At 37.6% G+C, this 13,851-nt stretch overlaps 1 protein-coding gene across 6 annotated transcripts in view; it reads left to right on the top strand.

Annotated features, from left to right (window-relative positions):
- Nucleotides 1-13,851, top strand: part of InR (Insulin-like receptor) — a 49,451-nt gene that overhangs the window by 5,055 nt on the left and 30,545 nt on the right. For 5 of the 6 annotated variants that reach the window (XR_011418934.1, XR_011418933.1, XM_070216297.1 and 2 more), the window contains exon 2: nucleotides 9,646-10,207. The exons of the other annotated variant lie outside the window; for it this stretch is intronic. The gene's annotated coding sequence lies outside the window, so the exon portion shown is untranslated. The remainder of the gene's footprint in view (nucleotides 1-9,645; nucleotides 10,208-13,851) is intronic. 6 annotated transcript variants of the gene reach the window in all.

Here is a 13,851-nt window from a genome sequence, read left to right as displayed (position 1 = left end):
AATATGCTCAGTAAATGTAAGCAACTTTCTGCTTTTACACTTTTAAAAAATATTGATTTTTGGAGAAGTTACATTAAAGAACAAATCGTTCGTCACATTACCCTACAACTTTTGAAAGTGCAAAAAAAGTAGGGTTCACGCCAAACGCTGTGGGATTTAGCTGCATTGGAATTTCGAATTTCGAATTTTACAGGGATATGCTCAGTAGATGTAAGCAACTTTCTGCGTTTACACTTCTGAAAAATATTGATTTTTACAAAAGTTACATACATAAAACGAATCGTTCGTCACCTTACCCTACACTCCCCTACTATTAATTACTGGGAACTTAGGGATTTTGTTTATTTTAAAATTTTAAAATTTGTTACTAAATTGGTGGTATAAAGAACAAAAAGCCTTCCTTATTTGGCCAATGACTCACCGATGAATTATAATATTTCCACCGCAGCTGTGCACACCCAATTCTTAGTGTGCGAGTGTGTACAATTATGGTTTTCACTATGTGATTTAAAGAACAGCAATAACAAACATATTATAGGAAAAGTAGAGTATAATATACTGCTGTTGAAAATGGCAACTAAAGCTGCAGGAAATTTAGGGCTTGGTTGGTCGAAGAGGGGGAGTGACGGGTGGTTGGCAGGCGATGACGTGGTGTTTATATAGTTACTGGATCTTGTGATCATTTCGTATGCGACGTCTTCTCGTGGAAGTGTTTATTCGGTATCTTATTCGGCGACACACACACGAGCATGAGAATACACCCACAAGAATCAACAATTGGCCAATGGCAAGTTGTTTGTTTTGATGTTTTGATTCCAGATTATGGGCAATCTCTGCGGATGGTGACTAAGGATTAAGAGCTTATCAAACTAGTTGTCCGTGATTAGCCCTGATATACCCGTATAACATGGCTCTGATGAGTTATATTTGAAAATACATTGTATGACTAATAATAAGCATATTTACATAAGCTTTTGGTCACAGTTTTCCCAAGAAGTGGTCTATAGATATTTTTAAACGTTTATTCTTTTAATATATTTTTGTCAATTTCCAACTAAATGTTCATTTAGAACTTCTTTAAACTAGAATGCAACCAGATGAAACTAATTTTTGGACCGTATTAAACAGATTGTTAAATAATGATGATCATTTAGCTTGTGAAATATTTTATTATTATTCGCTTTGGTGTTAAATTAAGTGTTTTTGCCATCAATTTATCTTTAGGTATTATCTTTTACGACTCTGATTTTTTTTGTGGGAAATTATATACGAAATCCCCCTAAAACTTCTTAAAACCAGAAAGTAACTAGAGAAAACTAAGTTTCGAGCAAAATAAAATTCTGAATTCATTTTATAAATAACCATGATGATAATTTTATAGGCATATAAAGATGACTTTAATGGACATGCAAGTTGAGATTTATTATCTTTTTATATTTTTAAAATTGGCAATGTTTTAAGTGTTTTTCAGCTAATATTTTTAGTTTTCTTGCAAAATACTATTGAAAATTTAAACTATTTTAGTAAGCTAAAGGCCAAGTTTTACATACATTTTCCTTAATTTTGTGATCCTGTTATTAGCAATATGAGCAACAAATGTCGGCCCCTTATTTGTTATTATTGCCCGTTCTCTTTTTGACAGTTTAATATTGTCTCTGTCTTTCAGATCGGCCCGTCCCGCTTGCACTGCTTTTTGTTTTTGGTTTTTCGGCATTTCGCTTTGCGCAGTTATTTGTTTTTCTGGTTTTAAAGATTCCGTTTTCGTATTGACATTCGTTTATTATTTTCCGTTGGCAGCTTTCGAGTGTGTGTTGGTGTAATAAACAACACACGTGGTTGCATTTCTATGCATGCCATCTCCCTCCGACACCCACACGCTGCATGGAAAAAGAGAGAGTGAGAGAGAGGAGATTTTCTATTTTGTTTTTGATAAAGTGCGTGCTGCTGTTTGTCTTTTTATGGTGATGTGTGTGTTCCGCGGGAGTACGTAAGTGTGTGTGCGGTGTGGCGCTTGGAGCATTTTGTTTGTGTTCTGCTATAACGTCGACGCCGACGTCGCTGCTGGGTGGGCGGCTGCGCTTCAGTGTTGTACCCATTAGTCTTTGAATAATCGGGTATATTGCATTCGTTTGAAGGTGCGAAAGGTGCAATCCTGAAAATAGATTTTTTTTGAAATCGGAATGGTTTGGTCAAAAGTGTTTCACAGAATAGAAAGCACATTTAAATATGAATACAAACCGTTAAAAAAAGGACTTGGACATCTTTTAAATTACATGGAAATACAGAAATCATAAAACATTTCAATCATCTTCTATTTTGGAAATGAAATAAAATTTGCTTTGTATTTATATAAAAGGGGTATCTCAAAGTCGGCGCACTCTGCTCCTCAGTTCTTTCTTGTTTTCGCCGCTTTTGTATTGTATTTATAGTCATTTTCATAAACATTACGAGATAAGCCCAACGCCCGCTCACTTTTCGTTTTCCCCCTTTCTTCTTTTCTTGTGTTTTTGTGCGTGGGCATTTCGCGTTGCATATCTATTGATTGGCTTCGGATTTGCTGACGGCATTTCGTAGTGCTATTATTGTTTTTTTTTTTTATTCCAAGTTAATATGTTGTTCTTCTTTTTGCAAGTATTTGTTTAGCTTTCTTTTCTAATCGCTGGGGCGTCAACAATGTTGCCGTTATTTTTGTTTGCCTCTTTCTTAGGTGCGCTCTTTCGCCCGTGAATGACCTTCGGCTGTCCCGTTATTTTGTTTTGCAAGTTCTATGATCGGTGATCTTCACATTACAATTCGAAAACGATAATATATGGAAATGGATCAAAGATCACGAAAAAACTGTGTATACAAGTTAGAAAGTTAAAAAAAAAACAACTGTTTTTAACTCTAATAACACTTTGTTACAAGATTAAACCTTAATTGAGTTACCTCGATGATGATCACCATTTTCAAATGTGTTCTTCTTACACAAGGATTTTGAAAAAAAAAACCTCAAAGTTGAACAAATTGGTTTTCTTTTTATGTTTAACCCTAGTTTTCTTTAGGTAGTCGAAACTGTAACTGAGCTAAGTTCCAGTAAGGCAAATCTTACAATTTTCGCTTTGTATATTTATAATTTTGGGTTATCCACACTACTATTGCTTCCTTTTGTCTATGGGCCCATTAAGAGTTCTGCTTAAATCTTTATTCATGAACTATGTACTTGCCCGTCACTTTGCTTTAATCTCGCACGTTGTCACCTTTATTCTTGTCGTTCGTTTTGTTGTTTTTCGCATTTCCATTGAAGTGGAAAAATGAGTGAGGCCAGGAAACCTGAAATAAAACCTTTTTTCGCCAATGATCTCGTGGCGTAGAGTTTTGCTCATTAAATTTTACACTATAAACTCGGTCTCGGTCTCTTCTCGGACTCTTTTGTGTCGACTCGTCTTCTTCGTCCTCTGTGGCAGGCTGCCTGCTTGTTGTTTTGTGTTGGTATCTCACTCGCACATGCTCCTGTCTTTCTTACTTCTTTTCTCAAAGTGACGTGTGCGCGGGAAGTTGTTTCCCAAGTGTTTCGTGGAAATTCCAGGCCACAACTTCTTGAACTACTTCATCATGTAAATTGTAAACTAAACCCAAGTTTCAACTCTCTCCCTTGTTTTTGTCTCTGTCTTTGTCCTTATCCCATGCCATATGGCCGTCTCTTTCGCTTTGTTTGCCTGCCTCAACAACAACCATCGAGAAGACATTTTTATGATTTTATTTTAACTGTACTCGTAAATTTAGCGATTAGTGGACGCGGTCTGCTCTTCTCTTCTTCTGGCTGTTGTGCCTCTTCTCGGACACTGCCACACCTCCTCCGCCTCCTCTACCTCCTTCTTGTGGCTACCTTTTTCTCCCCTCCTGCGCCCCCTCTATATCCGCCCAACTCTCGTTTCGCGTGCTTCACGCGCCCAACGCGGCACTCCATATACTATATATCGTGTTTTTATACTCTACATAGGGGGTTCCTTGAAAAAGGTACAAAGGTATAGACTGAGAAGAAGTTTTAAAATTTTTTTTTTTAAAGATTTTTATTATTATTTTATTTTCTATACGATATACAATGTTTTATTTGTATTATTAAATTCATTTTTGGTTAAATGAAGAGCTCAAGCTCAAAATCTATTCCAATAAAAATACCCCGATAAACACATTTATTTCATATCTCCTTTAAAAATAGAGTTAAAAATTTATAATACTAATTCATTTTTTTTTTTTTGGAAAATTAATATACGGTTTCTACAATGTAGTATAATAATTTCAAAAACCCCCATACCTTTTAAGAACAAAGGGTATTCAAAACTTGGGGGTTTTGAGCAGAAACCTTCCCGCTTTTTGTTGTTTCTGGCGCTGTGGCTGCGACTGCTCCTTTAACCGCTCCACAAACAATGCGACTGCGGCACTCAGCAGACAAACAGACCGAGGGACAAGGGCCAGAAGAAAGGCCGCCGTCTGGCCAAGAGAGCTCCACTCTTGTCTGGCCCGGACCGCATTCCCCTGCCCCCCGGCACTCTACCCTCCCCGCTCCTCCTCCTGCGGCACCCACTTTGTGTCACTGACTGTCTGCTGATGTTTGCTTTTGCAACATTGTTGCACAAGTTTATTTTTAGACACATTTCCATGATGTTCCGCTTTTTGTCCGCCTGCCACGCTGACGCTGCACATTGGCCAATGGGCGTTGGATTGGTAGCTTTGCAGGCTTGGATCCGAGTCCTTGGTATTGCGGTTGCCAAAGAAATCCCAAGCAATGCCAAATGAACGCTGAGAATACATTTTCCCCTAATTGACTGCCTCTAATTGACTCTAAAATGTCTATAATTAGTTTTCGAACCAGTTTTGCTACAGCTTTAGAATTGTTCAACGCCCAGGATTGACAAACACTTTTATTGAGCCATAAAATTATATTTTTTATAAATCTCTTAATTTGAAAATTATTGCTAAATTTGTATTGAATGTTAAATTTGTCTCTATAAAAAAATGTTGGTTTCGATTTATTGCAATTTAGGTTGATTTCATTTTCTTATTCGTAAATTAAAAAGTAATAAAAAAAACTATTTTTATAAATTATTTCTTTGATTAAAAAAAATGGCATTAAAAAAATGTTTGGTAATGGTACGTACAATGAACCACATGTAACATTTAAACCACGAAACGAAATGCAAAAATTTTCAGAAAATTTTGTAGAAAGCTTAAATTACATTAGATAGCTCATGATTGTGGGGACAAAATAAAATTTTACCGAAACTGAACCCAATGTGCTTTGACTGCATTTTAGTTTCTCCTTTTCTCTGGCTTTTTATCGCGGATACCGCGCTGCCTTCTTGTTTGTTTCGTGAGGTAATTAATTTTAGCGTTTTTTTTTGTTTTCTGTATTTTTGGAGGCCCGTTGCCGTTGCTGCAAATTTATGTATTTATTAGCCCCTATGCATAGGCGGGGGCTTTAAATTTTAATGGTTTTTTAATTAGGCGGCGCCGTTTGATGATCCGAACCCCCTTTCTCAAGCCTCCCCTGCTACACACCCCTTTCTTTCTCATTAGCAGCCCATTGCCAGCAAACAACTAAATACTAAGCTAAGCCACAGTGGAACTTCTAGAAATTAATTTGGAAAATGCCGTAAAATTAAAAGCAAATCTTTTTCCATTTTCAATTTTTAATTCAAATATTCAGCTGAAAAGTCTAATAAACAACATTAAGTATTTAATTCCTTGTACTTGAACATTAATCTACTTAAAATATCTATAATCTATAAATCCACGGTCCTATGTAATGCTAAAAAAAAGAAAAGTAACCCGAATTCTATCTTACAAATATTTTCCTACTTCTTTTTATAAAATTTATAATTGATATATTTAATATTCATTTTAATTAGTGTTATGTAATTAAGTGGTTAAATCATTTAGTTTTGTAGCTTCGATTTGCATAAATCAGCGCGAGTGTAAACACTCGATTACGAATTACAACCACTACGACTGGAAACTACGAACTACAACTGGAACTACGTCCGCAGTTTTACAACTTTACAACCGCATGTGTAGTTTTTTATTGCAACCCATTTAGGCGACGTCGCTGCTTCCGTTTGCTGCCTCTTCTTCCTTCTTTTCCTCTTCCTCGCCGCTTCCTCTTTGGGCCGTTTTACGAGGTGCCTGCTAGTATTTTTTGGTAGTCACTGTACCACATTGCGGCGCAACAACAACAAAACAACAAAAACACCAGCCAAGGGCCAACGACACCGACATTTTCTGCACTCCACACACATACATACATGTGCGAAACTCTTTCTCTCTCGCACACAAGCAAGCGTTTGCGGGAGCGAGCGAGACAGTCGTGCGCCTTCTTTTCCATTCATAAGCGACTGCGTTTCGTCGTTGACGTTGTTGTTGTTGTTCTTCCCCTGCTGGCGCTTGGCAAAAAATAAAAATATGTAAAAAATTATTTGGCGGTCTCCATCTGTGAGAAAAAATTTCTGTTATTTTATGTGTGCTCGAAGTAGTTGTTGCTCTTTTCCTTTTTGTTTTGTTTTTGTTGGGACTGCAGCCGAGTTGCCGCCCTTATCACACAAACATAGACACACACACATGCATATGAACCGGACGGACAGCCTCCGGATTTTCTACTCCTTACCGTTTATACGTAGGCCATGTAAATCGTGATTTATTAATGCCCAAAACAAACAAAATACTTTTATGAGCGGTTACTTGGTGTTTTTTTAATACCACATTCACCGGATCGCAGTTAAGGGCAAATGCAAAAGATTCACTTTTGATTTAAAAGGAGTTGGAGTGAGAAATACATTTTTATTTAGTGTTCCCGTAATAAAACGTAAGGACCCTTTTAGAGAATAAATATTCTCTTTAAACTCTAATATTGGTACTTCGGAAACACTTAAAGTGCTTTTTAATCTAATAATTAAATTATTTGGTACCATAATTTATCTAAATATAGTTGGATTAACTAAATGTTTCTTGCGGCTCTTGTTTATGGCCTCTTGGTACCCCTTTTATGGCAATGTTTTATGGTTCCTTAATGAAGAAAATATTTTTGCTTCGCATAAACGCATTCCACGAATCTTCCTTTCCTCCTCGTCTTTCTCCACCACCCCCTTTCTAGTCGCCCACTCTCCTCCCTCCTCCTGTTTGTTATCGCAGACATGCGCTCTGTTTACGCTCTCACGACTCCGTCTCTTTCTGTCTGGCTCTGGCCGCCGCCTAACTGCGCCTGCACTTTGTTGTTGTTCTTGTTCCTCGGCTTTTCGTCCTGGTCCTGTCTGCGTGTTTTTATACGCACTGCGCTTTAGCACGTCTATCCGCAAAACAAAAAAAGTGGTCGGTCGATGGGGGAGGGGGCGAGAGAGCGAGCGAGAAAGGGCGAAGCATGCAGACGCCGACGCTGTTCGCCTCTCGCTTGCACTCGCGCCGGTCCGTTATTAGATTTCAGTTTGTTTTCGTCCCCATTCGCATTCGTTTTCACACATTGCGCTTCGCGTCATTTTTCGGGGTCAACGTCATCTCGAGGGTTGCCGGCGCTCTGCTTCTGCTTCAGCCGGCGTCGCTGCACGCCTTGCGTTTTTTCCTTTTTTGTTTTTCGTTTTTGTTGTTTGTGCTTGTCTCGTATTTTGTGTTTTATCTCTTTCGCGTGTGCAAGCGCTCTCCCGGCTGTGTTGTGCTCTCTCATTTGCTGCTGAAGCACATTTTTAACGACGGGCCTCCTTGTGTGTGTCAGTTCTTGTGTGTGTGGGTTGATTTGTTGTCTTGACCAAAATGAATTTTTGGCCAAATATGCGAATCGTAAGCAAAATAAATCAGTCTATAAAACCAATATTTATTCATAATTATGATGCTTTGCTGTTATAAATGCAATTATAAATTATTTAACTATTTTGTAACTTGGAAAACTTGTGCACATTTTAAAATTTGTGATGTAAGATTTAAATTAGTTTATAAAAAACTTATGAGGACCATTAGGATTATTCTCAGTTTTGTGCAGCTTGTATTAAATTAATTTCGATTCCCAAACTTCATAAATAAGTATTTAATATTGGATATTTTTATCCAATTTCGACTCTAGAAAAATAAAATCCTTTGAACAAATTTAATTTCGTAACTATTATTTAAAATTAAAGAATTCAAAAATAAAAAATTTACGATTTTAGCATTTAAATGCGGAAACCCAAAATACACCATCTAATTTATTTGTTTATTTTAGCTTTAGTTCAGCAGTTTTCCATTTTTTTCTGCATTTCGCGTGCCGCACACAACACCCCACGTGACTTTTGGAGTGTGAGGGTGAGCGGGAGAGGGGTGTAGCGGTAGAGCGAGAGAGACGCGGTCTGTCTGGCCTCGTTTTCTGGGGCGGAAGGAGAAGGGGCGGTGGGCGGGAAGCGCACTCAAGAGGGGCGTGACGGCAGCTTTTTGATGCTTGAACTGCGCTTGTTTTTCTTGCCTTTGTTGTTGTTTCTGGCGCAGACTGTTTTCAATACCCATTAAGTTGTAAATCAAGAATGTATTCCTATTAATTCCGTTTAAGTTATGAACTTTAAAAGATTATTAACATTGACAAATGTTTGCATATAAATTAAATATTTTAAAAATATTTATACATATACTAGCTTTTGAAAAATGAACAGTTTAGCTACATATCTAGCAATAATAATTTAATTATATTTTCTGTTCTGTCTTTGTAGCAAAAGGTATTCAAGAGTCGAAACAGTTCAACAAATTTTGTTCCCCATTTCGGTTACGTTGAATTTTGTTTATTATTTTTCGGTTGCACTTTATATATTTTATATAGATACTTTTGTTGTTGTCGCTCTACGAAAAAAGGCGTGGTTCTTGAGTGCCAAACTATATCTTACTATCTTTTTTTTTTTTGGGTGTTGCGGCTGTTAGAAAATGTTTTTATTGTTTGATGGAGTTTTTCCTTATATTGTTTACATATTATATATTATTTTCCCGCTTGGCTGGGCGATTTTGTTGTTGTGCTGTTTATGATTTGGCGCGAAAGTTGAACGTTTTAAGGCTGTTGGTCTCTTTGTTTCTGGGTGGGGCCTAATGGATATTTTTGCAAGAATTGTGAGAGTCAAGCATAAAATTATGGATTTTCAGGTGGATTAAAGTTGCACGAACGCTATTTTTTCTGGGTTTTAAGTGATTCTATGGAATTTGTTAATTGGATAATGGTTGCGCTAGACTTACATAGCTGTTAATGGGTTGACTGTACTTTTTTAAATGGGAAATTTTGTTGGAAGGAGGTGAAGTTAAACTAGTTTTTAACGTTTTTCAGGTTATATAAAATATATTTACTTATTTTATAATTAAACAATATTAAACATTTTCAAATATAATTATACATTTTCGAATACTTATTATCTTAATTACAATTTTTGTAAGGGTTATTATCAATGCTTACAAAAAAGGATACTTGTCTTTATTAGCTCTATATTAGTAGTACTTATAATCAGATCATATAATTTACATGTTTCTGATCACAAAACATACATATTTCTCCCACTTTTTATTTTCGTAATACAATAATATTGTTACTCAACACAATTGTAACTCAATTTAGATTCGAGTAAACGAAATTCCTTTCTCATCACCCGCCTTTCTCTATTGCTCTCATTTCAGATCGGCGACGACTAAATGCATCATTGAGATCACGTGAAATGATCATCGAGTGCCGCGAAGGTGTGAAAGTAAAAATCATGTGAAAAATGTGAGAAATAGTGAGGAATGCTACGTGACAGCAACCACAAATACTTGCAAACAAATGATCAAGAGAGCAACAGAAACAACAACAACCATACAAAACGACAACAACAACAACGAGAAAATCAAGAAAAATGATAACCTAAATAAATCAAATTGCTAGTCAGAAAAAACAACAAAACAACAGAAACCAGGGAACGAAGCCAGAGAATGAGAGAGTGAAGTGATCCGAATTCCGATCCCGAGTGCATTTTCTCCCCCTGTCTCTACCTCTCTGCTCCACGGTTTTCCCCGAACCCGAATTTACAATTTTTCGGGTTTCCTTCTCCTACCGAAGAAAGCTTTCGCCAAAAGCTGGAAAGAAAGTGCAAAGGCAGCAGTAAAGAAAATATTATCAAAACGTGTTTGAAATTTATAACAATAAAGAAAAGCGAGAGAAGGAGGCGTATATTGTCTCTGTCTTTCATTATTCTCGCCTGAGGTAAGTTACATTTTATTCTTCTTTCTTTGGAGAATTCAATTACAGTAAACTAGCCTAAGATCGACCTATTAGAGAAGAATGTTTGTTGTAGGGTTGTAATAATTTTATTTACCTTTGTAATAATAATATTTTGACTTAATGTTCTCAAAGAATTCAAATTGGGTTTTCTAGGAATGTAATATCAAACATTTTAAGAGTAAAAAAAAAATACACTTGCATTTAAGATTTGGGAAAGTTCCACTGTATCTTCGTTCGTCCACAGCTATCTCTTTCGTTGTGCTTAATTTGTGTCACATTCCAATGAGGTTGAACAAGAAGGGGACGATTTGGAATTTTTCCTAAGAAATGTATGCTGATTTGATTGTCAGTGAGAAAATTTGTAAGCCAGAAGCGTGTGTGCTTCGCTTCTCTGGCCCAAAGATAGAGAAAAAAGGGGAGCAGTTCCCCCGATTCCGGATATATCATCCCCAGCTCTAATATTTCACTTTGGTATTTCCGCATGGCCCAGTTCCAAATAACTCGCTAACAATAAATATTGGGTAAATTCCGGATGGAGCAAAAAATAAAACGGAGACCGTCCAAAGAGGGGAAAATCGTGTGGAAAAAGAGGAAGGTGGGTGGCAGAAGGTGGTGTTAAATGGCCTCTGATTCTAAATAATGTGTAACAAATGGCGCGTCTGTCGCAACAACAACTGCAATAATAATATCTTGGCACCGAGCGACAGATCCAGCAAAAACAACTGCATCAGTGGAAAATAATCGGAAAGCAGGAGAAAGAGCTGGAAAAAAGGTGCACTTGCAGTCTGCGAGACAAATAATACCCTTGATCTTGGTAAAAAATAAATATATGTACATATTATACATCAATTTTGATTGGACAGTCCGATTTGAAGAAACTTTAATGAGTTTGATAGGTATTGATGAGTAGAACAAAGTAGCTATAAAAAAATTCTTTCTATCTTTTATTGTTTTCGAGAACATCAGTAAAAAATATATATATTTATATTTTTGAAAAAAAAATAGTTGAAAATTCCCTTTCCGAATTTTAAACCAACCAAAAGTTTTGTAATTGCAAAAGTAGTATGACTTTTTGAGGTTCCTAGCGAAATGTGCTAAGCAGGGTAGAATCTCTACGAGACGGGATCGAACTTTAGACCAGAACCCGGACCCCAAGGGGTGGCGGATGGAAAGTAGCGGAGGCAACCGACCGCATCAGCAGAAGTAGAAGTAGAAGTAGCAGCAGTCGCTCAATTGCACACTCACCGTCTGGGCATTTTCACAGTTTTGGAGCAGACACACACTCAGTAGTGCACAAGGGAACCACTCTTGAGACGACGGTCTTGACGCCTTGAAGAGTGAGCGGGGTGGGGGCTGGTGGGGCGATCTATTAGTGTGTGGCACCATGTGGCATGCGGTATGCCATTGCAATTGCACAAACATTTCTATATTGCTCTAATGTATCTCTCCACGCCTCATGGTTGACGCCGTCTCATTGTATTTGTGGTTTTTTTTTTGTTTTGCGGTCGAATCGAGTTGGGCCGGAAATAGTTTCAATTGGAAAGGCAACCTGGCCGAAAGATCTGCTGCTCTGGTCACTGATAAAGCCATAAGTGGCCTCCATTCATGCGAATGCGACTGGAAATTTACAATGAACTCATTTGTGTTAAATCGAATGGAATAACAAATATGCAGAAAAATTATTTTTAAAGTACTTAAGGGGATTTAAATATACATAGATATGTTTTAATATATCTGAACAATCGAAAACATTGCAGAAGATTACTATTCTTCCTTAATAGATAGTTAAATTTAAGATACAGATAAATTCTTTATTACAAAGAGTAAGCCAAAAACATTAAGTTTAAATGACATTTCAAGAGTTGCACCCCAACTATAAGTCCAAATAAAATATTTACGATTTTATGTTTGGCCTTAAAGAAAATCGCTTAGCTTTCCCTGCATAAAAAAAGCGTTCCGTTTCTACCTTTGTGAATATGAGAGAATCACTCTCAGGAGCCTCACGCCTTTGGGTATCCGTTTTATTATCAGTTTACGTCTGGAGTTTGCCGCCTTCTCCATTCAGTCTGGAATTATGTGTGGCAACTGATATTTTCCCAGGCTCCCTAAGGAAGTCTTTAATAAGCTAAGGAGGCAACCAGAATCTCCTCCTCCGACTCATTCAGATCCATTCGCATTCGCACTGTTGCAGTTTGTTTTTTCTTATGTTCAGTTTCTTCCTTGGACTCGGTTTGTTTTGCTTTGTTTTGGGACTTTAATGGCCAACTGGTTGCGGTGGGCACGTGTTGCCTGTCAGTCATCCATCCAGCCCGTGTATTCAGTCAGTCAGTCAGTCACCCAGACGTTGATTGAGATAGCATACTGGTTGCGTGAGGAGAGCGCGAACAAGGGTCTCTATGAGGGGGCGTCTGAGGGTCTCGGAAGAATCTCAGAGTTCCTCGTTTTGGGGCGTGCCCCTCCACAGACGCGCACATTCTGTCAGTTGCTCAATTAGACGCACTTCCGCTGCATTTCCCTTCTTTTCCCAGTCGCTTTATTTCTATATTTATTTCCGTTTTGTGCGTGTGATTGATGGCCGACTGCTGGGCAATGATGTAACCAGAAATTAAAACGGAAATGAATATGAAAACGAGACGAAATGTGGCGGTCGGCAATAATGTCGCGATTAAGATTGGGGCAATAAAAAAATTTATAATAATAAAAACAGTGTTGCGTGTTCTAAAATCTCTTCACAATATTAATTCAGTAGTTTAAAGTTTAAAATTAGAAACCGGGAAACGAAGAGCCTTTAAAATATTATTTTCAGTAATTCTTTTTTGTATTATTAATTTTACATAACTAGACCAACAGCTTTTATGTGAAATAGGGTTTCTAGTGAGTGAAATAGAAATTTATAGAATAATTTGTAATTGGTTAAAGTGAATTAGACAATAATCACTAAATTATGTTAGGGGATTTATTTTCTTGAAATGAAGAAAACTGTAAAACTTTTTTCGGTGTCGATTTGTTTTGTGTACCCACTGTTTTCCTTTTATGCGCTTATGTCCGGAGACAGTTAACATGCCGTACCATTTTCACTTCCCCTCGAAGCACTTTCCCTCGCCCTCCCTCAATTTTCTCTCTCATTTCCCCCTGTTGTTGTTGTATCCAATAAACTAGTAGCAACAGCTGCAGCCGCAGACGACAATCGAAATGCGAAGGGTGTAAAGTGGCGCTGCCACATTCCAATGTCTGTAGCTGTTTCTCTTCCTTTTTGTTGTCAAGAATGCCGGAGATGAAGATGAAGAAGCAAAAAACGAAGATGAAGTCGATGGAGCAGATGAAGCAGCCGCAGCAGCATTAATCGTGGCATCATCTCATCGACACTCTCCATGTAAAATCACGTTTCGAGTTATGTGAACGGCGCGTGAATGAGTCGAAGTCCAGAGTTCGAATCGCGTTGGAAAGAGACGGCCATCTCGCAGAAGAAAGAGACGGGTAGAGCGAGCGTCTGCGATTGCGATCGAGATGAAAATGCAGACTTAATGTGTTGTTGCGAGAGAAGAAGAGAGAATTTTCTCGATTTGTCCCGGAATGTGAGCTTTCGTTACCAGAATTAACTCCATTCGCCTGGAATTTGAGTTTCT

This window comes from Drosophila takahashii, chromosome 3R (assembly GCF_030179915.1).
Source record: "Drosophila takahashii strain IR98-3 E-12201 chromosome 3R, DtakHiC1v2, whole genome shotgun sequence".
Classification (NCBI taxonomy): domain Eukaryota; kingdom Metazoa; phylum Arthropoda; class Insecta; order Diptera; family Drosophilidae; genus Drosophila; species Drosophila takahashii.
The sequence above is the reverse complement of the archived record's forward strand: the minus strand, read 5'-3'. Positions and strand labels throughout refer to the sequence as shown.